The sequence below is a fragment of the Myotis brandtii genome, unplaced genomic scaffold, assembly GCF_000412655.1.
Source record: "Myotis brandtii unplaced genomic scaffold, ASM41265v1 scaffold425, whole genome shotgun sequence".
Taxonomy (NCBI): domain Eukaryota; kingdom Metazoa; phylum Chordata; class Mammalia; order Chiroptera; family Vespertilionidae; genus Myotis; species Myotis brandtii.
Window position 1 is genome coordinate 289,401 of NW_005366278.1, and position 27,548 is coordinate 316,948.

Genomic DNA, 27,548 nt, shown 5'->3' on the forward strand with positions numbered 1-27,548 from the left:
TGTATTTTATAGGCTGTCTTCCACGGAGAGTCCACAGTAGATATTCTACTTTATTATCAAAAAAGCTAATGCTAGAAATGAAAATCCCTCTTTTCCAATGTAACATTATTTCCATTTTAAAAGGATGACAAAAATAAAGTCTATCAGCGACTTCTTATTGATTTAAGTATTCACCGTTGTTTGTCTACTAAACGCCAGCTGTTTTCAAATACTACTTCTGTTTCACAAAAGATTGTATGATGGATAGTATTACACATTTTTCAGTAAAAAAAATGAGACCTTAAAAAGTAAAATAACTTATTGTCACACTGCTACGTGTTGTGTGGACTACAAAGCTCTTCTACTTCTTATTGATTTAAGTATTCATCATTGTCTGCTAAATGCCAGCTGTTTTCAAATACTACTTCTGTTTCACAAAAGATTGTATGATGGATAGTATTACACATTTTTCAGTAAAAAAAATGAGACCTTAAAAAGTAAAATAACTTATTGTCACACTGCTACGTGTTGTGTGGACTACAAAGCTCTTCTACTACTACTTTTCCCACTGAAGTTATCACTCTTGAACCATTTTACATTTATTTCCATGGGAGATAGAAGGTTTTTTATGTGTATGTGGTTTTATTGTGACCATGCTATTTATAATTACACTCTAAGATTATATTTATATAAAATAAGTAAGTTTATTAATAGGAAATACATTTCTATACTTGCAGGCAAAAATATTAAGTTGTTCCTTTAAGGTACCCCTAGTAGTGTTAAAATTCATAAACAATGGAATGAGATTACTTGGGTTCAAATCCTAGTATGTCAGACAGATATGGTTGTGTAGCCTTGGGCAAGTCATTTAACAGCTTGGGTTCAAATCCTAGTATGTCAGATATGGTTGTGTAGCCTTGGGCAAGTCATTTAACATCTTTGTGCTTCAATTTCTACATCTGTTAAATTTGTAAGTAACATTATGTAACTCATTGGGCTGTGATAAAGACAAATATTCACACACCCATATATACATTTGAACAGTAACTAGCACAAAATTGTCTGCTTAATAAATGTTAGCTATTATAATAATTATTTCTAAAACAAACAAACAAAATACTTTGTTAAATATTTTCACTATGGAGATTTTCCAGTCAATTGGCTGACAATTTGTTGCTTCTGCTCATATCTACAGAGAAAAGATAATTTTCTTTTCTATGGCTGATTCAAGATTTTATTCTATCTACTGGTCAGCCCTTTACAAAACTGTGAAGTAGGCAAAGATCAAACTTAGTTAATTCACTCTCCAATATTTTAACATTTTTTACCCACTTCAGTGTATTTTTACTTCCATCTTTCAGGGATCAATTTTTTTCAATCTTCTCTGTTTTTCGTATGTGTTCATATATTTATTCACAATAAAACTATTGAACTTAACATGGTATTTTTATAGTCATCTTTAAGTTGAAACACTGTACTGCATAAAAGGCAATGATAACTACAAAAATATGAATATCAAACTGGAATTGTAGGAATTCTGGAGCAAAGTGTTTAGAGAGTTTGGCTTAGTATAGGCCAAACTTCTGCCTGTGTTGGTACTTAGAACTCTGTTCATTCTTGCTCTATACAAGTAATAATATACTTAACATTGGAGTTTCACTTAGATACCTACTCCTTCAGTGTCTGTCCTCAACCCTCTCTCAGCACAGTTCTCTACCGCACCTGTATACTTGTTCCCTTTGCATTTATCACAGTGGTAACCAGCAGCCTTTCTTAGTAAGTTTCTTCTTTCTCAGGGTTCATACTTACAATACAAAATTTGGGGACAAAATTGATGACTTAATTTATATATTTTTGACATTACAAATTTCATACATCTATTTTTTAAAATAAACCCTCACACACCATATACAGTTTAAAAAAATAAAAGTCTTTACATTTTTGCTATAGAAATAAAATAATCAACATATTATTTGATATGTAATTTAACATCCAGACTATAAACATGATAAAAATAATTTTTAAACTCTTGAAAAAAATAAATTGTACTAAAGCACGATACCATCTATGCTAATAAAAGGGTAATATGCTAATTAGACCAGACACCTTCCGGATGACCTTCTGGATGTCCTTCTGGATAAAGCCATGGCTGCGAGGGCCGAGGCAAGCCCTAAGAGGGCCCATCACAGAGCCCTCTTCAGGTGGGCAGGGGCTCCCTCTGCGCAGCATTGATCATAGAGCCCTGGTAGGGTGAGCAGGGAGGGAAGGGCAGGCAGGGTATCCCTGTGGGCGGTGATGAATGGCAGGTCCCGGGCCTGGTTGGGAAGGGCCTGGTTGTGATTGATCCCAGAGCCTCAGAAGGGTGGACAGGGCCCGTCTGTGGGCAGGGATCAATGGCAGAGCCCAGGTCGGGTGGGAAGGGCCTCCCTCCGCTCTGCAATTGATCACAGGCCAGGCCTAAGGACCATACCCACTCACGAATTTTGTGTGCCAGGCCTCTAGTTATAATATAATTAAAAAAATAATTTCACAAAAGTTTTTCTTATTGTCAGGATTTTCCAAAGAACTAGATCATCTCAACAACTAACTTGAATACATTGTGCTGAACATTTATACTGCTGAGAAAAATATTTTTAATAAGCCTTTTTAATATATTTTTTAAAAAGACATTTATTTTTTTCTGGTACATATAATTAAATAGGCAATACTGAAAATAATCTGACTCCAGTGATAATGAAATGGAAATTGTATCCAGCTCATGTCATGATTGCAATCTAGTATCAGAGTGTTTGTAAACCCAATAATTTTTCTGTTTCTACAACCAAAAATGTATCGTAATTCTGAATAGAACTATAGGTAATTGTTCATCTTCATTGTCATAAAATCCCAAGTCTAATTTTTTTTATGTTCCCTCATTATTCATGTTCACAAATGAAAATTTAATTACTGTTTTGGCATTTTTTGGCAGTCATCTGTTAGATTATTAATTATAAACCCCTTTATAATTCTTACTGAAGGTGTTTTAATAATGTTTTCTGCCTTTTCCACATTCTAATATCTTTCATAGTCATGTCTCTGTTTTCCTCCTTGGTTTTATTTTATTTGCAAACAAACCCAGCAGTGAAGATTGTAATTCCAAGTTGGCTGATATTTCTGAATAAGACACACTGTTTGTAATCAGCTATAAATTTTAAGAAAAAAATAGGGAAACTCAACTTTACTTCAAATACCAGCTGCAATCTTGAGTTTACAATCTTCAGCCTTATTTGATGTTTGGTCCTTCACAATCACTAGGTGGTCCTTTAAGCTTTTGGTAATTGATCTTAAAAGTTTTTTTTTTCAGGTGGAAATAGCTTTGAATATCACAAGATACATGATTTCTTTGATGAGTTATGTTTTGAGAGATTTCTCCACAAGGGCATATATCTCTTTGAGTCCTATACATATGGCAACAAATTGAGGCAGCTCACTTCTAAGCATTTGATAACTTGATTTTGTTAAGAGGTATGTTTATCAGAAATTTTAGAGCTGTATCATTTCGCTCTTTTTCTTCCTTAAGTTGAAAGGACTTGGGGACAAATTTGCCTTGTTTAGTGTTCCTTTGCCATTTGTATTCCATAATTATTCACTCTTATGTATTTTATATGTTATATTTCCTGTGTAATAAAGGAGGGCTAAGCAGATTATCTCTTTGTCTTTTAATCCCTCTCTTGGAGTAAGAACATTTCATTTGTTTTCTAATTTGATTTATTACATACATATAGGCTTACTTATTTAATTGAGGCTGGGCATGGGAGAGAACCTAAACAATACTTTTGGTGCCAATGTGTTGGGAGTATCAGATTATCTAGGGCTTTGTCATAGCTCTCACCTCCCACTCATGATAGGAATGGGTAGATCTTGTTAGCAATTGTCTATGAAGATCTTCATTTCAAGAGAGATACTGAGAGAGGAAATAAAGATTTATTCTACTTGTTCAGAAATATTTCTGGGTTAGAAACTGACAAATATGTCAAATGCAAAAAGTTTGTTGCCCTCAATAAATTCACAATCTTGCCCGGCTGGGGTTGCTCAGTGGTTGAGCATCAACCCATGAACCAGGAGGTCATGGTTCAATTCCCGGTCAGGGCACATGCCTGGGTTGTGGGCTCTATCTCTAGTAGGGGGCATGCAGGAGGCAGCCAATCAATGATTCTCTCTCATCATTGATGGTTCTATATTTCTTTCCCGTTCTATATTTTTCCCTCTCCCTTCCTCTCTGAAATCAATAAAAATATATATATTTTTTAAAGTTCCTGATCTCATCAGTGAGAAAGACAGTAAGTTATTTATTACAAAGCATTATGATAAGAACTGTGGGTACATAGAGAATGAGGTGAAGAGGTGATCTGGAACAGCTGGTTTTAAACTGAGGGACCCATGGACAAAAGTTAGGGACCTATGATCTTAAAGGGAAAAATTAATCATTATTTTCACTACCCTCTTAAAAATACCATTTCCTTCAACTTATTAATGCCGACAATAGATACAGTAGTATTTATTGTCTTAACTGTGTCACCAACATAAATTATAGGTACATTATTATTACATTATACTTTCTACAGAAATTTTGAATTATTAGTGCTTATCCCTATTTTAAAAATTTTAAGACTTAGTATACCTGTCTGTTGATCTTTTAATTTCACTCAATAAAGTATGTTAACATATTTTTGGAACTCTAGTTGAATGATTTCTTTTATTATTAGTTGTATTTTGTTCCATCCATTGAAAATAATTCTCAGAAAGGTTTCAGAGGCTACACAAACTGCTGAAAAGGTTCATGATACAAAAAGAAAAATCAATAATTATGGTCTAGAGATAACTTTTAGTTAGAGAATAGAACTGAGGGAAAAAGTTAAAGAATACCTAAATTTAAGAAAGATACCATGATATGAGAGAATATGTTAGAAGTCAAAAGAGAAATAGGAGAAAGGAGAGTCTACAAACAAGAAAAAAATAGTTTCAAGAAAGAGGAACTGATCAAAAAAGCAAAGTGCAGAGAGAGCCAAGCTGTGTGAGAACAGAGGAGTGGTTATTAGATTTGGTAATTTACAGAGAAGTAAAACCAAAGCTCAGACACTTTCTGTGAGTTGCCCAGTGTGAGGCCACATTATTTAACACTTCCCTAGTCCATGATGCGTCTAAGGAAATAAAACTGGAAAATCTATTGGGGCCTCATTGAATTAGGTGATTCCATGCTTAAGTGGAATCTCTTTTCTTATTAAAATAACACACATATCAAGTTACTTCCTTTTGAAATCATTTGCTTTTACACTGTTATAGTAATAAGTTTGGTTAGCATAAGTAACTCCATTTTGTATTAGAAATAAAACTTAACCTATGTGTGTGTACCCAGATAAGTACTTTGCAAACCCCTGCGTGTGTACCCCGATAAGCCCAGAGACACTGAAGAAGCCCATCCATCGGGTATAAAAGAAGGCCCCCCACCCCAGCAGTCAGACGCCTGTCTGCCCTCCACAGACGAGCCGTTCTCCTTACCCCTGGAACTTCTGCCCCTCCTGCTCTGCCCTGAGCCCAGATTGTTAGAGGCCTCTCTTCGTGTCAAGAGACCGAGCACCTGCAGCTGCGTATCTGACGACCTCCGTGTGTCTCTGTCAGCGAGTGTCTCTGGGTGGCCTGCCAAGGACTGAAACCCATCAGCTCTCTGGTAAATAAACCTGTGTGATTCTTGCACTCTGTTTGTCTCCTATGTCTCTTCTCTTCTTAGTTTTGGTTTAAGCTCGGCCTAAATAATAAAGTACCCTTTGACGTTTGTATTGGTATATCCAAATGAGGCGAACTGGGTCACCTGTGCATACGTTCCCATAGAAGTGGAACATACACAAACAAAGCATCATTTAAAATGCTAGCATTGTCTTTGATGGGTGGCAGTTTCTTATTACAATTGATGCTCACACCATCCTATAAAATATCTCCAATCAAAAGATGCCATACACTTGTGACAACATAGATGAACCTTGACGGCATTTTACTAAGTGAAGTAAGTCAGATAGGAAGACAAATACCATATGATCTCACTTATATGTGGAATCTTTTTAAAAATAAAAAATAAACTCATGGATACTTGAATCAGATTGGTGGTTGTCAAAGGTGAAGGGTGGGACACATGGGTTATGGTGGTCAAATGGTATAAACTCTGGTTATTAAATATATGTTGTGGGGATGTAATGTACAGTATGGTGACTGTATTTAAAATACTGTATTGTATATTTGAAAGTTGCTGAGAGAGTAGATCTTAAAGTTGTCATCACAAGAAAAAATGGTAACTATGTGTGGTGATGACTATTAAGGAGACATATCGTAGTTATCATTTTGAAATATCAAATTGCTGTTGTACACCTGAAACTAATGTAAGGTTATACATCAATCATATCTCTATTTTTTAATTAAAAAGATGCCACAGAATCTGACATCCTTCCATTATGGGTCCTCTTCAGATTAATAGTACTTCCATAAGGAATCTCTTTTTAAAATACAAATGCCTCTGCACATAAAATTCATTTTTATTACACCTTAATTTGAATTATTTCACTGTATTTTTTACTTCCTTTCATAGAAATGAATACAAATTATACCCAGGACTTTAGATATAAGGGGAATCTGAAAGTAGATGACCTAAGGCAAGATAAAGTAGACAAAAATTGTACACACCTTATTAATGCATTTAAAATCAAGATAAAATAGATCAGCATTATTAATAATATATATTAGATATGTATTTATTTTAACACTTGTGTTTAATTCTGTAAACATTTACTGTTAAGTAACATACTTAGACATGTTCTAATGTTTGTCTTATATAAAAATTAAGTTTAAGATTAAGATGATAAATTCACTGGAGTCTTTCAGTAACTTACCCTAATCATATTAACTGAAATAACATTGCAGTGAGTAATACAGATGGCCAGTCTCCTCAAATATCAAAGGATACCGTTATCTCCATGGTAACATTTGCCTTAATAGGACTACATATGGTACTTGTATGTATGTATATATGTAGGTATGTATTCAAAAATGATGAAAGACTAAATTATGATGGACTATTTTTATTTTTGACTTTGGAAAGCTTAAGAGGTCCTCAGGCCTGCACCCCATTCTATGAAAAGATTAAGCATAAAACTACGTGATGGCCTACCATGTGAAAGAAATAGCTAAACCTGCTGATGTAAGTGACACTTTGCACTGCTGACTGAACAATAGACTCAGGAGAGATCTCCGGGAGGGTTTCATTTCAAAGCATCTCTGGATTAAAATCAACAATGAAATCCCGTCCTGCAGCATTTTCCAAATTATTTCTCATTTGGAGAAGATCAACTATTAATGGTGAAAAAAAATTGTATTCACAGGTTTGATGAAAAGGGGAGGAAAGTATAATACTGAAGTTCATGGAAATAAATATAGTAGTGCCACCTTACCCACAGGGGATATATTCCAAGACCCGAGCAAGTACCTGAAACCACAGATAGTACTGAACCTTATATAGTTATATTTTCCCTAGACATACATACATACATACATACATACATACATACTCATGATTAATTTATAACAGACACAATAAGAAATTAATAATAATAACTACTAATAAAATAGGATACTTATAATGGTGCACTGTAATAAAAGTTATGTGAATGTGCTGTCTCTCTTTCTCCCAGTAATTTTTATATTTTTCTGGTCACACCTATTCCTAAACTTGTGTAGCCATCCTTACTTTCAGTAAATGACTCTTTTCACGGGATTCCTTGATCAAGTCTTCCTATGGACTTAGTGATTTCTGATGTAATACCTGCCATCAATCAAACCACATTTTTCTGATACCTCTTTCATCCGAACTAAGAACTTACCATGTAGTGAACCTAACTTTTGCAGTTGGAGGTGGGAGAGCAAATAATCAAAACATACTTCTAAAATTTAATAAACACATGCACCATTGTAATGGATTTTTATTAGATTTATAAGATAGTCTTTATAATAAATGACCCATTTTTTTTCTGAAATAGAAAAAAGAACATAAGAATCCTTGAAGTTTTGAACAAATCAATACTTTCAGGCTTCCCCTGAATTGATCTCTTTAGAGCTCAGAGCTATTATGTGTTTGAGATACAAATACTTCTTTTGCATGCATATGATTTCCTGATGTGCTTTCTCTACTTCCGTCTATAGTCCCTGACTGCAAAGAGAACAGTACTGAAAAATATCAATATTTGAATTAGCTTAAGGAATTAACAAAATCTTTATTGCTGGGAGCAAAAAAAAATGAGTGAGTGCTTGCTGGGTGAGCAAACCTGCTCCATAAGGTGTTCAGAACAAACTTCAACATGGTAACCTAGGTTTGAATGTGTATACCTTTGCATAAGTGAGGAATGAGTAAAACCTAGAGATAGAATAAGAAGCTAACTTTTCAACTCTGTCTAAAATCATTGATGACCGCAGTATATCTTTTTTTATGGTGAACTCAAAAATAACACTGACACAAGCATTAATAGAAAAACAAAGGTTGCCCTGACCGGTTTGGTTCAGTAGATAGAGCGTCGGCCTGCGGACTGTAGGGTCCCAGGTTCGATTCCAGTCAAGGGCATGTACCTTGGTTGCAGGCACATCCCCTGTCGGGGGGTGTGCAGGAGGCAGCTGATCGATGTTTCTCTCTCATCGATGTTTCTAACTCTCTATTCCTCTCCCTTCCTGTCTGTAAAAAATCAATAAAATATATTTTTTTAAAAAAAGGTTGGAACTGGAAGAAACTATGTGTGCTGCTCCTTGACTAGAAGTGGATTGTTGAATTGCATCATACCACTGACCTAGACATTCTTTAAGGTGTGATATTGTTGCTCAAAATTGAAATCGGAGCCAGATGTGTAACTTTATCTGCTTGACCTATAGAACCTCAAATAATAGAAGTGACATGGACTAAAATGATTCACATCTTTTCCAATCCAATTCATTACCAGATAATTGTGTTAATAAATGTAGTGCCTCCCACATATTAATAGCTTTCTAAATTCAGACTACCATCATTGTTATTATTTGCTATCATTACTGTTAAGTGACTATTTCATCTTGTCTGTGTATGCAAATGACTCATCAATGTCAAGGGATTTAATAAGCCCTGGGATATTTCTATTGACATCTCTTATTTATAGATGACTGCATTCATCTTAAACTAGTAATTTTCACAAAATTAAATTTAGTACTGCCTTATGCTTTGTCCGATAATTGAAAAAAAAAGAAAGCAGCAATAGAAAAAAAATGTGGAAAAGTAACATGAGTGGAAAACTTTAGGGAACATAAACTTTAAAAAGAAGTCCTTTTAAAGATAATTAGAAACTTAAAGTTCCTGTCAAAATGTATTTTGCATGATTTAAGGCAAAACACTTAAAAAGAGGATATAATATCCAATAAATTATCTTATCAACTGCTGAATCTAAATCCTGTTATTTCAGGCAAGATAATTATGTGGTAAACAGCATTAGCTATTCATTAGCTGTAACTGTTCTTGCTGATTCTTTCTCAGATGGGAAGATTTAATTTAGTGACAAGAAAAATACTGCAAATCAACTCTGTCATGTGAACTAAATAACGAAAAAGATAAATAAGTACAAAGAGTAGATACACTATGAAAACGACCCGCATTAAAGAAATGCAATATCTAAAAATCTGTGGCCACTGATATGATGCTCTTCATTAGATTTATAGATTAGTAAGTCGAGTCGTTAGCATCCAATGCAGTACTTTGCTGAGTCCAAAAAGTGGATATGTCAGGATCCATAGAGGATCAGCAAACACATTAAATAAATAGCATCATACTTCCTTATCTATTGTTAACACTATAAACATCTTTACTTGAACCAAGGTCTTCTTCCTTCTATACTCCCTTAGAACATGTGTTAATATTGAAATCAAGGTTTATTTTCTTACAGATATGTGAATTTTATCAGCTCCACTCTTAATCATAACACAGATTAACTAAACATTTTCATTTTAAAAGAGAAAATTCTCAATTCAGTACAGGAATGGGCTTCCTTCCTTCCTCCCTTTCTTCTTCCTTTTGTCCCTCCCTTTCTCTTTTCTCCCTTTCTCTTTTCTCTCTCTCTTTCATTCTTTCTTTCTTTCTTCCTTTCTTTCTTTCTTTCTTCTTTCTTTCCTTCGTTCTTCCTTCCTTTCTTTCTTCCTTTCTGTCATTTAACCATTATTTCTCATTGCCTAATTTACTTTCATCCTTTCTTTATAAGTTGGTTAGAGCATCGTTGGTTACTCCAAGACTGTGGGTTCCTTCCCCAGTCAGAGCACATACAAGAACCAACCAATGAATGCATAAATAAGTGGAACAACAAATAGACTGAGCATAGGGAGTGAAGGATGGGGGGGGGGAATTCATGATACTTTTCCATATTTCTGATGGGGAAAATGATAAAATGATGAAATCATTCTCAAAGAATGTCCTTCTGAGTGAGTGAGGTGGAAGAGGAGGGCAGTGTTCAGCTTTGTGCAAGGTGAGTCTTAGATACCCATGAGCCAACTGTGGTGGTAGAGGAGGGATGTTCAATATACTATTGAAAAGTAGTGTTCAGAATTCAGGAGGAAGACCATGCCCAGGGAAATAATTGTTTGTTTGTTTTTAAATTGTGAATGTGAAGGAGATATTTCCGGGAAAAAGTATAGATAAAGAGGAGAGAAAGTTCTAAGGAAAGAACACTAAACAGTAACATCCACCAATGAACAGATGAAGAAGTGATGGTCAGGAGGTCCAGAAGCTTCAGAGGGCTGGGAGGAATATACAAAGGTGTTTTAACAATAACACTTGGCAGGTGATCTACCACCATCTTCAATTCATTTTAAGTGATCAGAATTCTACATGCCTCTAATGCATTGTGTATATTCTAATTCATATAGGCATTGTTAGGAAGAAGGTTTTGCAGAATACAGAAAGAAATAGTTTGGATTCATAAACATGTATTTTGGAAAATTATTTTACCTTTAGGGTGGTAGTAGCTGAAAACAAAAACAAATCAAAACAAACAAACAAAGAAAAATAGCACTCCTTACAAAGAGAATAAGAGAATAGATCAGAGTAACCTCACATACTTTGTGTGCTTCCAAATAAAATATTAATGATATTACTAATAATGAAAATAGCAATGTTAATGATAGAACAGATACTTCTATAGAGCCTACGATGTGCTAGGCATGATATAAGCACTTTAAAAAAAAAACTCAGCAGAGGATATGTTTGGAGAGAGGAAGGGACAGAAAGAGAGAGAAATATCAATTGGTTGCCTTCCTTACATGCTCAGATCAGGGATCGAACCCACAACCCAAGTGTGTGCCCTAATTAGGAATCGAACCAGCAACCTTTCGGTGCACAAGACAATGTTCAACCAACTGGGCCACTCCAGCCAGGCCCATCTAAGCACTTTATATATTTCAACACATATAATTTTATAGTAATTCCCAGAGAGACAAACTATTATTTTCAATTATTTAATGGGGAAGTTGAAGTAGATGAAGATAAGAAATTTTACCGAGTTTACATTATAAGTTAGTAAGTTACATGGATTTAAACCCAGACAATTTACCCTTACAGGCCATGTTCTTAACCATTAACCATATAGCCTCACAAGTTAACCAATGTATACATTAACCATTTTCCTTGGGTGTATAAAAATTTTATTCCTTTATCAGTTATATCATTATGATGGATCATTATGCATAAATAAAATGATGTAACAACAATAACAATATCAATGTTGATAGCAACTGCTACAACTTCTATACATTACTATCATGTAATGAGTACCATGTATAAAATTCTGAAGTGCCAGACATGATTGAGCCCATACTCCAAAGCCTCAGCTTCTTAGCACTGCATTCTGCCCTGGGTTAAAGGGGAAATGCCACACACAATGACTGGACTTAGTTCTGATGTGTAAATGACGGCTCAAAAGCAGAATTTGATGGAGACTACTGGGCACCTAAAAGGGAAAATTTAAGCAGTTATTTGGAGTAAACAGTGATTGGAATACTGATAACATTCTACAAACACTTCATCAAATTACACCCTCTCTAGCATCTAGAAAGGATCAGTGTATTAAAAGGCAGTTGAGTAGATCATAGAGCCCTAACTGTATCTAGCTCTATCTTTGCACTTGCATCTCATTATGCTGTCATTTCCTGTTTGAATGTCTATCCAATGATGCAGACTGCAAATTCTAGACATCAGTGATTATATCATGGATTTTCCCCCCTAAATCTTAGGTGTGGGACCAGCAGTACATAGTTGGGGCTTCATAATGGTTTGAAAAACACGAAATAAATATATGTATTAGCTATCGCATTTTATTTTGCAATAAATTTTATGCAAAAAATTTTACTATGATCACTTAAAATTGCATCATAAAAAAGTCAATAATGATATTAGGTAATATGTTTTATGATCTTTTATTTCTTAGGGATATAAACCTATTTTAAATAAACAATTTCATCAGTTGCTTCACTATCACACTCCCCTTTTATTTGATGTGTTTTCCTTTCTTTTTTCATATCCTTACATTTTTAGTTATAGTGTCTTAAACAATTATTCTGAAGTAAAAAAAATATTATTTACTAGCTGCACAGAATTCAGTTTCACTTTTTTTTTCAGTGACTATCTTGAATGGCAAAAGCAAAGAGATGAAATGGTATTAACAAGAAAAAAAATACCGCAATATCAAATCAATATTTGCATTTCTTGAAAGTAAGACTATGGGATTTACTAGCACTTTATATGCAGTACATACCACAGCCCATCTTTGTGAAATAAATAAATGCAGTATAATATTTGAACTTGCCTATGAATCAATTCATTTTTTTTATTATGTATAAGGTCATCTGAAAGTGATTACTACATCATCAGCTCCATTTATACTTCCCATGCTTATCAGAAAGTACAGTTCCAAGTCCCTCCTCAGTTGGGTTGGGGCCCTATGATGGAATCAGAATTCTGCAGGATGAGAGCAGAATTACCATACCCTTGAATTTTCTTTAAATTATCTCCCTTTACCACAATCATCTTATTGTCTCAAGCGTGGAAGCTAAGGATAAATGATGGTGGATTCCCCTGATGTAGAGATAGGAACTTGAGTCACTAATTGGAAAAGGGCAACTCAAGAGAACCACTTAACTCAGATGTAAGAAAAAATATGTTTAGAATATTCATTGATGTTGGGTATTCTGTATTATTATACTGAGGATAAACCAAGGTCATTGTGTAGGGATGAGGAGATGAATTGGGGCCGGGGTGGGGGGAACAGAAATGGAGTTTGAAAATGATGGAGAAAAGAAAATTACATCTCTCCACTTAATCAGAATCAGACTGATTCTTTACCTTCTAAAGATGTTGCTCAAGAGTACAATTTATCATGTGAAAATATGTGAAAAAAAAACTTAAAAGATGAAAGATGAAGAATAAATGAGAAATAAATTTTAGTAGGTCTTTTACCCAAGTTTTGCCTTGTTCCAGATTTCTGGATGAATTGCATATAAAGGTGGGTCAACACCAGATACATAGAACTACAATGTGGCCAAACAGATATCAATAAGCTATTTCTACACTTTGAGTCTAGTATGAACTAATTAATCTTTTTAGCAAATCATGTGGTCACTTGACAATGAGGAGGAAAATAAGATTTTCTCTATAATGTGGTCTTGCAAGTCACATGGCAAAGAGCAGTAATGTATAATTCCTCTTACTGGGAAAGGGGAAACATGATTGGGAGTGATGACATTGTTTTCAAATTTTTAACTTCAAACTTTGCTATGATTATTAATATTATCCTATGAGACTAAATTTATTTCAAAGAAATAATGTGAAAGCAATAAAAAGATTCTGCCATGTGATCACTAACCTTTCTAGAACTGGAATAAGAGAGAAAGTATTTTGTTTTGTTCTTTTTAAAAAATATATTTTATTGATTTTTTATAGAGAGGAAGGGAGAAGGATAGAGAGTTAGCAACATCGATGAGAGAGAAACATTTATCAGCTGCCTCCTGCTCACCCCCTACTGGGGATGTGCCAACAACTAAGGTACATGCCCTTGACCTGAATCAAACCTGGGACCCTTCAGTCTGCAGGCCAACACTCTATCCACTGAGCCAAACTGGTTAGGGTTGTTTTGTTCTATTTATCATCTTTCAGAACAATGATCCTAGATTTCTTTAGTGGGTTTATCATAAAACACTTTGATGAGTAAAAAGACTAATATATCGAGATAAAGAGAGCACTCTGGTAAAATAGAAAGACATAAATGGCTAGATGAGTTTGCAGCACTTGATCTTGTGGGTGTCTCTTATGCACACTCAAGAAACTGATAGAGAAGACCTCCTGTGGTTTCATAGAACATTTCATCTAATTTAAATTCATACTGCCACCTGCTACCACTGCTCTTGTTGCTATGAACTGTAATGACTAGACATAGAATTTACCAGAGCTTGATAGCACTCTGGGGGGAAACATGAATGTTTTCTTTGTAATTGCTTTTGTTTTGGTTTTTTTTTCATGCAAAGAAAAAATAAAATCCATCAAATCTCAAAGTTAATAAATACTTCCTATGAACTGAGAATGTAAGGGGGGGAGGAAAGGACTTTGTAAAAATATAAACTGTAATTCCTTTTCAATCTTTTCATTGCTAGGCTTGGAAATAGAGAAAAGAAATTTGTGGGTATACTTTGGGTGGATTGCTAACACTGTCTACTGGACATGCTGATATTATTGATCCTATAGGAGTATGTGAGTATGTAATACACATAATATTATGTTTTAATGTCAGAATATACATATATATAATAGTGCAGCAATTAAAATTATATTTTAATTTAGATTTCATTAAATTATGAAAGTTGGATATTCATATAATAAGAAAGACTTGGAATAAAATATTGCTGATAAATAAGTTACTTTAGCTTACTACTTTATAAGTTATGATATGCATTTTTCACTATGATGAATTGATTGATTGATTGATTGATTTTAGAGAGACAGAAACTTTGATTTGTTGTTCCACTTATTATGGATTCATTGGTTAATTCTTGTATGTGCCCTGCCCAGATATAGAACCTACAGCCTTGGCATATCTTGATGACACTCTAGACAACTGGGCTACCCTGATAGGGCCAGTTTTTATTATTTAGAAATGATATAAAATATTTCTCCATATGTTTTCAAGTGAACCAAGTTTAAGGCTGACAATTTTTTAATTAACAAGGTTTGATTGCTTTGTCCCTCTAATGCTTGGCTTAGCTTCTATATTAATGCTGTTGCTTATAAGCAATTCTTATTAACTTTGAGTTTTCCAGATACCTTGACAGGAGGATAATAAAAATAGAAATTTCTGAAGGTTGGTTACTTACAAATAATTTTTGTTATGCAAATGTGAACTCCACCAAATAATTAAATTTTTCAACAACCCATACTGAGCATATAAATGAAAACTTACCTTTGGTGTACATTGCTAAATTGTTCCTCAAATTTAAGGTTATTCAATTAATAGAAATATAAGTTTCTACATATATTTTATTTTTTACATTTGAAGGAGAATAGGAATCTAATTTTAGTGTTTTGAGATATCTCTTTAGAGCTTTGATACAAAAATAAAATATGTTGTTACCCTGAACTTAAATTTTGCTTTTTTCATGATGCTTAAAGTGAAGCTCAGGAGTAAATTTGACATTTTTGTTAACTCATTTACTCCATAAACGTTCTCTTTGTTATCTAGAGAAGCTGATACAATTTGCCTCATTCTAATTTTTATTATATCTTCTAATATAAGAATGCTAGAAAAAATAACTAAGAGGATATATATTAGCCACATTTTAAGTTCATATGTACTAGGGATATGTAATAAATACACCTATCTGTCCCTCTAGGCATCTAAAATGATCAAAGTTCATGATTTCCTTATTTCTTTCTTTCTCCTCTTTCTCATCCATATCTATCCTCATTTCCTCCCTTCTCACCTAATTTGAAAGAGCACAGATAACTTATCACAAAGCTAGACTATTAAAATGGCAAAGAGAATCAAATAAAGTTAAAGTAATAAAAACACTGAACATCTATGAACCTATGATCAAAACATTGTAGTGTAATATTAAATTTAAGTCTCAGCTCCCTCACAGACAACTACACCTGAGCCCGCTTTCACTTCCACCAAGAAAAAACAGATGAGTGGATTTAAAAATGGTGGTACATCTATACAATGGAATACTATGCTGCTGTAAAAAAAAAGAAACTCTTACCATTTGCAACAGCATGGATGGACCTGGAGAACATCATGCTAAGTGAAATAAGCCAGTCAGAGAAAGATAAATATCACATGATCTCACTCATTTGTGGAATATAATGAACAACATAAACTGATGAAGTAAAATAGATCCAGAGACATAGATGCATCAAACAGATCATCCAACCTAAGAGGGAAGGCGGGGGGTGGGGTGGGGGTGGTGAGAAATCAACCAAAAGACTTGTATGCATGCATATAAGCATAACCCATAGGCACAGACAGTAGAGGGGTGAGTGATGCGCTGGGGGATGGGAACACCCCAGGAGAGGCCAATGAGGGAAAAAGGAGCCATATGTAATACTTTAAACAAGAAATACTTTTTTTAAAAAAGAAAAGAAAAGATGATGATGATGGAATCCTCACTGTTACATTGGCTTTCTTTCAGTTCCCCAATGAGCCACACTTCCCTCTGACCCTTAGTAAAAGATGACCAATGCCACCTGTATTGGATTATTCACAATTCAATTTCTTCTGCTTTTTTCACAGCTTCATTATGTTCTAAATTTAATATATAGCCTTTAATTTTTTTAAAATTACCAGAGGTTGTAAATTATGAAAAATCAAGTACTTATACAAAGTACTCATACTTAGCTAGCTTTGTGAATTTAAACAATTTTATTGGGGCTGTATTTCTAAAAGATATACCTTTTTATGCTGTGATTTTAAAAATTTAATTAGGAACTTGCAGGTATAATTATCTCTCTCTGTAATTTTTCCACATGATTCTTTAATAGTTGCCTTTATAAATATATCTATGCCATTAACTTTTGTCACCACAGATCCCTATGTTCATGTGAGACTGTCCCTTTTGCCCATACCTCATTGCTTTAATCACTCAGACATATGTTGAGTCTTGGTATATGGTGAAGTAATTCTTTTAACTTTAATATGTGTGTGTATATCCAGAAAATACAGGGATTGGCAAAACTAGGTTTACAGTCGTTTGTGTGGAAAATAAGACAATAATTAATAAATAGTAATACAAGAATAAACTCTGTGTTTCATGTACTCGCAGCTATAAATCCACTGTTGCCCCACCCTGTATATGAAAACACGTAAAGAATTAATAAACGTAAATAACAGAATACAGACAACCAGTTTTTAAATGGATAAAAGGCCAGAATGGGCACTTCACACACACAAAAGACATCAAAATGATTAATAAACACAAAGTGCTAAATTCCATTTTTAATCAAGGAAATGCCATTTAAAATGGTACCCCACCGGAAGTAAAATTAAAAAAGGAAACAACAATGTAAATTTCAGGGAATGATGCCATTTGAACTCTTGCACATTACTGGCAGGAAAGTAAATTGGTACGAACCTCTTGGAAAAATGATTGCCTATAACTTATACAATTGCACATACACACAATCTGTAAATTAGTAATTCCACTCCTCATATATATGCAGTGGAAATGGATACATAGGAACATCAGGAAACATGTATTAGAATGTCCACAGCAGCATTAACATAGGAAAAACACACAAACGTGGTAATTAACAGTTAAATGGGCAAATAAATTAATATAAGGAAGTATGATAGAGCCGGATTGTTCTGTCTATACAGCAGCCATTAGCCACATGGTACTGCTGAGCACTTGGAGCCCTAGACTAATTAGAGTTGAGATGTGCTGTAAGTGCAAAATACACAGTAGATTTCGAAGATTTAGTAAAAAAAAAAATATGTAAAATACCTCATTCAGAATATTTATATTGGTTACATGTTAAAATAGCATTTAATATATTGGATATCAAATATAAGACTTAAGATAAATTTGTATGATTAATCTATGGTTCTTTCAATTTGTGGCTACCAGAAAACTTAAAATTACCTATGTGGCTCAGGTTATTCACTGATGGACAAAACTGTAATAAAAACATTGAAAAAAAAGAAAACAAAAAACAAAACAAACAAACAAAAAAACTATTGCCACCTTAACAATATAGGTGAATCTGACAGCATAAATGTATGAGAGCAATACATGCCTATCCTTTCACCTATATAAAGTTTAAAATAGACAGTACTAATCTATGGAGCTTACTTTTGTTTGGGGTAACAAGTGTGAAATTGAGGGCTCACTTAACAACAATTATTTTGACATGGTTAATATTTATGTGGGCACCTTTATTTTATATACTTTCACTAAGCTAAGATTCATGCACTTTACTTTATGTATGGTGTACTTTAAGAAGAAAGGTTTCTAAAATATTAATGGTGATATTAGTATTGATATTAATACCATTCATCTCTTCCTGCCCAAGCAGGTTCTGTTTGCCTGAGATGCTTTTGGGTCTCTGAAGTGAAATTCATAACCGACATTTACTAGCAGCACTTTTTAAGGGCTTTGCATGTATCATCACTTTTAAATCTCACAAAACCCACATTGCAGACAAAAAGAATGTGGCTTAGGATGGTTAAGGGCCTTTCCTCAGGCTGTCATAACTGGTTAATGTTGGAAGTAGGTCTTCGGCAGAGATCTAACTTACTCTAAAGCGTGGAGTTTCTGCCTCCCACACTCACAGACTGTCTCAGCAAAATGTTCCTGATTTTCATTCTCTCAAAGCCAAGATAGCTCTGATATCACACCATAGTGCAGTATTAATGCTGTATTATTTTACAATCTCTTGGATAACAATCATGTTAAAGGCCTTGACCCAGAAAAAGGTGTACAATGTTTCAGATGAGGTCAGTGAAAGAGGTTTTTTTTTTTGCATATAGTTTTACTATGTGAGATGATCTTCTTAGTTTAGATGAAAAAAGACCAAAACAAAACAACAACCTGCTAGATCTGCTGACAGAATTTTACTTTTTCTATGAAAATTATCCTTATGCAAGCACATTTCCCTGATATTTAAAGTATATTTTTGTCATAGTTTCTTTTATAACTTAGCATATCTAATTTGTCTGATGTCATGCCCTCAATTTACAGGTTTTTTCAGCAGGAACTTGGTTCTATTTGGATAGTTGCTGAAATGCATTATGTTTAGCTCTGACATTATCATCTGATTTTAAAAATTGCCCTAAAGTGTTCAATGTGGAAAAGTGTGCAAAACTTTGCAATTTTTTAAGACCAAATGATGTGTGTTATCTACTGACACTTGTCCCCTTATATCTGAAATTTATTTTATTTAAATCCCCTTGTTATTAATCTTAGGCTGTGTTATTTATTTATAATTTTAAATATTTTATTTTACTCTAACATATGGCTATAAATAAATATACATGGAATATGTGACATATATAATGTGTTCTGTACTTAACAGTACATAACATAGAAGGTGAGCTTCCAATACATGACATTTCCTGAGTAATACCAGTATTTTTGTTATTCATGGTGGGTTCCTTGGACCACACCAGATAGTTCATGCTAACAAAGTGACTTGGGGTGGGTCCAGCCACACTTAATAGTTTTAGGGTAGAGAGTTGGCCATGTCGGAAAGACCAACCATTGTGGTGGAGACATTCTGATCATGAATTCAATCTCCAGACTGAGTTTAACCCCTTGATCAACTCATCAATTAATCCTGCCTAGATATGAACCCTGAGTATAAACGCTGGACACCAAGGCTCAAGTGAGCTTCCCTGGTTGGCAATATTCTGTGCATATTCTCACACATCATACTCAGGAGCAGGCAACGCTGCTCAACGTCTACAAAGGAAAAGGACAATGGGATTGGAAGCTCCACATTTGGGCCCCTCCCAGATTGGCCCTAGGCATCTCTTCTGTTAGCTGCATCTGACTGGTATCCCGTCCCCTTTAATAAATGTAACTGTGAGTCTATTAGATTCGGTGAGTTCTGTGAATTTTTCCAATGAATTATTGAACTTGAATAGTTAGGGAAACTTCTGAACTTTCCATTATTTTCCACCTGGGGGAAATTTGGCAGTCTGAAGGACTGTACATTTAGCCTTGTAATTTGGCTAATTCCAGGTAACAGCTAATATAACAAATTCAATTTGTTGTACTAAATTATTCATAGAGATTGTTTACTGAGTAAAATGGCAATTCCTAAGGTACCAATGGAAGTCAATGCCAGTATGCAAATTTTCTATAATAACTGTATCATGTGTACCAAATAAAATGCATTTTATAAGGCTGTGGGGTCCTCTTTAATAAATTAGATCAGTTAAGCTAATAAAACATTGGCACAATAAAATAATCCATTTAATAGGTTTCTGGTGTGTTTTGCTAAATTTGTAATCACAAGGCTTGGAATTTCCTAAAGTGTAATGATTAGAAGCATCATCAGGGATATTTAAATTTTAAATTTCTTATTAAATACAGATTCTCCAAATGTGACTCTTTGTGGGAGTGGGGTTTTTTGTTTGTTTGTTTGTTTGTTTGTTTGTTTTGAAATAAAAGTTTGACCAGAGTTTGACTATTCAAACCTCCTTTACAAATTGAGACTTGTTCATTTCTATATCACACTCATAAACCTATCAGATCAGATATCTGAGTAAGAAATTTATTTTATTGTATTTTTAATATATCTTTACTGATTTCAGAGAGAAAGGGAGATGGAGAGAGAGATAGAAACATCAATGATGAGAGAGAATCATCTATTGGCTGCCTTCTGCATGCTCCCTACTGGGGGTTGAACCAGCAACCTGGCATATACCCTGACCAGGAATGGAACCTTGACCTCCTGGTTTATAGGTCGACATTCAACCACTAAGCCACCTTGGCCTGGCAAAAATGTGTTATTTAATAAATAGAAAGATGATTTTACAATCTTAAACCCATTAATTTCATTTGTTACAATTCAGGTATGAAACTGCAAACTGAAAATTTTCTACATTGATATTAGAATTTGCTTACAGTGTGAGATTAACTGTGATGTACATGCATTTTGGCAATTAAAAGCTCATGTGTGACTTTTCCCAAGAGTTACAAAAAAGCAATTTTGTACTTCCTGCTTTTGTGTTCTTTTTCCAAAACGACTATGTTTTGAAAGAGAATACTTTCATCAAATAGCAACTTTAGAGTTTCCTCAAAACTGCAACATGCAAATGAGCATTCACATGCTATCATTGAAAAATATTTAAGGGCAGTATTTAATTTGCAATTATATTCCGAATAAATTCATGATCAATTACCTTTATTATTTGATATTATTACTTTGGAAAAAAGAAACTTTACAAATGCTGTTTTAGGAGACCTGCTCACAAAGGATTATATGAAGCACCGCCAAAGCTTTGGTCTATTTGATTTATTTCATAATGCAAGTTGGTTTGGAGATATTTGCTCGAGTTAGACAGGTCTATAAAATTCCTTTTGAACTGCTGCTCTTCCTCTAATGTTTTGTTGTGGAAGACTTCAGCAGGTGTTAAATCTTGATTATCCTTGGTTTCTATGTTTATTTTCTCTGATCTTGGGAAGTTTATTAGAATGATCTTCTCCTCTTTAATGTTATCATTTTCCTATGAATGGGATCAAAAATTGTTGAATCTTAGGATACACATGGTAGATTAAAGACATGTTAGTTATGCTCCAATGACAACAAAAGGAATAAAAGAAAGCTATAAACTCAGAAGATCAATGAGGCAAGGATAAGAAAAACAAAAACAAAAAACATCATTCATGTGTTTTTTATGATGGCTCTGAAGGTTAATATTTATCCAATGAAAGCATCTAAGCTGTTCTGTGTTATTTTCTCTGACCTCAAGGTTGCCTGAGGAGGAGGGGTTACCCTCACCAAGGAAGCGCTAGGAATAGCAAGCCAAGAGAAATGAGAGTTTTGCTGAAGTTGTTATATTCCAAAGCATCTAAACTTAGCTGATGATTTTTTTACTGAATAACCTGTAATTCATGCATAACTCAAGGAAACACTTGCACTAGAGACTAGAAACAGGTCACATGAACCTGAAGGAGATGCATGTATATACAATTGAAATATACAAGAAATTGAAGACATCGGAGACTCAATGATTTCCCTGAGCTGAGCTGGTCTACACTACAGAGGCTCATCTCCCATAACCAGGCATACTAAAGTTGAGAATAATTTGGGGACTGCAGAAGCTGAACCCGGGAGTGATGAGATCTCCATTATGTTATGTTGCTTTTACTGGACTTTCCTAAAAACTGAATGAATGTAACTATCCATTTAAACATAAAACCCCAGCTGCTGAGTGGAACACAAAATATAACTGATAACCAATTCAGCAGAGAAAGATGCAACATATAGGCTGTCAGAAAAATAAAAAGAAGGAAACCATGATTGTATTTGCTACAAGAGAATGGAAGGCTCATGACTGTTGTAATAAGACACATGAAAGACAGATATGGTGGTGTTGAACTGTGGAGTTAAAAATAGAAAAATTATATGCAAAATTTTGAGTCGGAGGTTTTCTCTTTTATCCCACATAGGGAGGCCACTGCTCCTTCCTTTATGCTCTCTCCTCCATGCTCAGACTAGAGGCTGCTATTCGGAAGAAACAGAATTAGCGAGTACCTGCACATAGGGACCTCAGGCACCATAAAGCCAAAGATGTGACTGAGGACTTAAAATAAGTAATTCAATTGAAAACCTGTTACTGAGCAGGAAAATATCCTAGAGACCCACCCACTTGCTCCAGCGCTCATCCAGCCAGAGTATATACCCCCTACTCCCAGTTCCATCACATCTAGAAAAAAATTAGGAGATTTTTTGGTAGAGAAACACTTGTTCTAAAGATAATACATGCATTATACTAGCATTGCATCTATGAATGTAGCACATTTGACTTTTTGAAGTTGATTGACAATTTTTGTCCTTATATAATTTAGAGTGAGTTCATTCTGTAGCATAAATTGACTGTCTAGGTCCCTAGATATTTACTGAGAATGAAAACGTGGAAAGGAAACGAATGGAGCATACAAATATGTTGAGAAAATTGGAGAAAACTGAGACAATGCAGTTAATCTTTTTTAGTGCAGGAAAATATTTCAAAGCAAGATGAAAATGATAATTAGTTGATATTCTCTACAAAAAAGGAAAGCTCTTTCATGCATAAAACCAAAACAGAATCTAAAAAAAAACAACCATGCTAGAAAGATAAATAAAAAAAAAGCAATAATGCTTTGACATTTGAAATAAGGTAACAAAAAATGAAGTTACTGCCAAATACCAGAAATAAGAACAAAAAATTAAAAGACAAATAAAAGAAATAAATGCTAAATGCTTGCATGATTAATTCAGGAGACTCATTAGTAGACTATTAGAGTTCTGGAATTAGACTATTCAGAAGTTCCAGAAAATAAAAAAAGGTAGAGAAAATTGTCAAGGGCAATTGAAGGACATGGACTCTAGATTGCAATGGCTGGACAGATGACCAGGGCAATCAATTTAATCCTCCATCACCCCTTATCACACATTCCTAAACATTCATACACCACAGTGTATGTCTGTTAAACTATGAAATATCAGAGATAAAGATGGAATTAAAATTCTTTTAGAGAAGATAACATTTTAAAAAGGAACATTAACAACTAAAAGTTCATACAAAATAATCAGGAAAAAAAATGACTGTGCCTTCTTAAGAGTAACATCAAGTTCTTAAATACAATATAGCAATATATTTTTAATCCTGAGAGAAAATGATTTTCAGCCTAGAAATCGGCATAAAGATACACTTTTAATCAGAAATCAGGGAGAGTAAAGATATTTTGAGATATGTGAAGAGGAAAAATTAACCTCTCCTGCACTCAGGAAACTACTAGAGAATATGTCTCATCAAGATGAAGGCGGGAAAAAAGAAAAAAAGAAAGGGGAAGGCGAATCTAGAAGGAGATGGGGAAGCTAAGATGGATGAAGAGAGAGAGAAAGCTTTAATTGGTCCTGGGGTGAAAATGTTCCAGATTGGAGCAAGAGGGCACCAATAAGACTGTGCATGATTAGGGTTTGGACTTGATAAATTATCTGAAGGAATTGAACATGTAAAAAACAACACTGCGAGGTGTTTAAGAACTATACACATGATAATTATAAAAACAGAAGCAACTGCAGAAGAAAAGTAGCAATTATTAAGTTAGGGGAAAAGAAGCAAAGAAAAAAGTCATTCATGAGTGCATCAGTGCCTTCTAATGAGTGTTTTACACAGAAGAAGCCCGGAACTACATTTTCTAGAATCTCCTTGTCCATGTAAAGAGAAACTGGGGGTCTTGATGTCAGGACCCAAATGAAATCTACCAGCTCCAGTGAGAAGTGGAGAATCATCAGTCCTAGTACTGAAGTAGATTGATGTCTACTTACCAGAGGTGCATGATATTTGCAGTGGCTTCTGTGAGAGTCCTTGACTGAGAGAGTCCCATCCATGTTGCTGGACGAGATATTTGGGGTCCACTTTCCCCGGGCTAATAATTATATAAACCTTTGAATCCCTGTATTAAAACATTCCTATGGAATATGTAGACAGAATTCCATTTTTCCTGACCAAAAACAAGATACTTATGAAAGGACATAAGTATGACATGAAACTATCAACAGTGTTATTCAACAATATTCTGTCTGGGGGAGAAAGATTGAAATAGAAGGTATCTGTTGTTGAATAGCTATTGCAGGGTTATTTGACTTGTTAAGCTATGTGCATATATCCTTATTTACCAGCATTGATTTTGAAAGAATAAGAAGACTGGGTTTGGGATTTAGGTGGTTACCATTGTAGAGAAAGTAATATCAGGAAGCCAAGGCCATTGTTTCAAGAGTATGTAGTGCTCTTCTACAGAGATGAGCATGCATGAGGTAGAGCTTTTCCTGAAAGGCCCACATGTCTTTGGAGAGCAGTAGATGAAAGTTTACACTCAAGCTTGCCTTGGGGGTCAAGTCCAAATATGTGTCTCAAAAAATAGTATTGTTTGTGTAACTTCTGTTATTTTTTACGGCACAATGTTCTTATTATATGACTATTGGCACAGTGCACGAATTCGTGCACATCAAAAGGAAATTTATTGGAAGAGATATTTAATATCACTATTCACCCTTTCTATACAACAGAAGTGTCAACCAAAATCACAATCGACAATGACAGATTGAAACACACAAGTGTGATTGGTGCCAGTGAGAGCTTTATATGTATTGCGCATGTGCGAGTCAATTTAGCCTTTTATATATATACTAGAGGCCCGGTGCACGAAATTCGTGCACTGGGGATGGGTGGGGGGTCCCTTAGCCCAGCATGTGCCCTCTTGCAGTCCGGGACCCCTCCCTTGTTACTGCCCACCTGCTTGCTGCTTCCTACCGCTTGGCTTGCTGCTCCTTAGTGCTGCCACGAAGGCCTTGGGTCTGCTGGGTGCCGGGCCTGCGGGTTTGTGTCTCTGATACCCCCAGCAGCCCCAGCACCAAGGTGGCGGGCCTTGGGGCTGCTGGGTACAGGAACCCCCGTTGCGTGTTTATGTCTTCTATCAGGCCCCCAGCAGCCCCAGCAGCCCCAGCACCACCTAAATAACTTAAGGGAAACTTTATTTAGTCTTCTTTTAAAAGCAATCTAGTTTAAAAATGAGTTGCAGTTAAGACAGAACAAAGAACATGGTACCTAAGAGTGAGATAGACTGACAGAGGAGAGGCTGGGCACTGGTCAGGGGCTTACATGCCAACTGTTCTCCACCTGGGAAATGATGTAAAATCGGTTTCTTTAGTTTTCTGCTTAATGGTCTTCTCCAGCACTGAGGTCAGAGGAGCCGCCTTCCAGCCCGTAGGCTGCTTCTCAGAGTCAAAAATTTCGCCATAGGCCTCTGCCTAGGACAGGACCTCTGAACCCCCAGGGTGCATAAACACACAGGGATCCATCAGGCTCCGCTGATCCCAGGCCAGGAGGAATAACATATAAAACCTAAAATAACACTAACATGTAGGTATGCTGCCTCTGTAACTGCTCATTGCAGAACAACTACTGAACACTATTTTTGCTTTTCTGGAAACCCACTCCTACATACAGAGAAGAAACTGATAATTTCCAGAGGGGATGGGGATGAGAAGATGGGTGAAAAAAACTGAAGGGTAGTAAGAGGTATAAACTCCCAGTTATAAATCAGTCATGTGGGTGTAATGTACAGCACAGGGAATATAGTCAATACTAGTGACCCGGTGCACGGATCGTGCACATTGAAAGGAAATTAATTAGAAGAAATATTTTAATATCGCTATTTGCCCTTTCTCTATAATAGAAGTGTCAACCAAATTCACGATCGACAGTGACAGACAGAAATGCACACGTGCTATTGGTGCCAGCGAGAGCTTTATATGTATGGCACATGCATGAATCAACTTAGATATATATATATAATAAACTTGCTTAATTAGACCTGCTTTCTGATTTAGCTAAACTTCTTCCAGCCCTGTGAAACACCCCAACTTCTCTTTCTGGTATTGTCAGCAACACAGCAGTAAATATCAACACAAAGCAGATTATTATTGTAGATCACTCAAGGAGAACAAAGGGTAAAATATTTAACTACAGCAGTGTTTGACTATATTCTGCGCATTGAGAAAACCTGAAGTAATTTTCAAGGTCTACCATTTCTTACTTCTTTTCAGTTGGGTCAAGTTTCCAAGCTTTCTAAATTTTCATTTTCTGGCTAATGAAAAGAAAATAGAATTCTACCAAGTCTCCTATCTACCTATTCCAGTACTTCTGTGAGAATCAAATGAGATGAGGCATAGAAAAATGCTTCACAGACATTTAGTTAAAGTGTGAAATGTTTCCACTTAGCTATAAAGCAAGTCATGTTCCAGGGCGGTAGGAAATACAAGGAGGCTAGTCACTAGAGAAAGGAAGGTGGGCATTGCTATGGGACGTCATTACCTGGACAGACACTTAGCATATTAGCTCTCTCTCTCTCTCTCTCTCTCTCTCTATTGGTTTAGGTCCGACCCTGCAGGGATCCCTGAGGGTCAGGCCTAAATCGGCAGTTGTTGGACATCCTCACAATCTGGGACCACTGGCTCCTAATGCTCACCTGCCTGCCTGCCTGATCACCCCTACTGGCCCCCCTGTCAGCCTGATCACCCCTCACTGCCCCGCTCTGCTAGCCTGGTGACCCCTCACTGTCCCTCCCCTGTCGGCCTGATCTCCCCATGCAGCCTGATGCTCAGTCGTTTGGTCATCCCTCACTAACCCCTGGCTGGCCTGGTTGCTCCACTCAGCCTGTTCAGTTGTCCATTTGGTTGCGATGGCCCCTGGCTCTCTCTCTCTCTCTCTCTCTCTCTCTCTCTCTCTATA

The 27,548-nt window shown here is 35.4% G+C and overlaps 1 long non-coding RNA gene across 1 annotated transcript; it reads right to left on the bottom strand.

Annotated features, from left to right (window-relative positions):
- Window positions 1-14,641: 14,641 nt before the first annotated feature.
- Window positions 14,642-26,393, bottom strand: LOC106727454. The gene is made up of 3 exons (XR_001363646.1): window positions 26,321-26,393; window positions 21,493-21,497; window positions 14,642-14,654 (listed from the first exon to the last, which is right to left on the bottom strand). It is a non-coding gene; the product is annotated as an uncharacterized LOC106727454 (long non-coding RNA).
- Window positions 26,394-27,548: the final 1,155 nt, after the last annotated feature.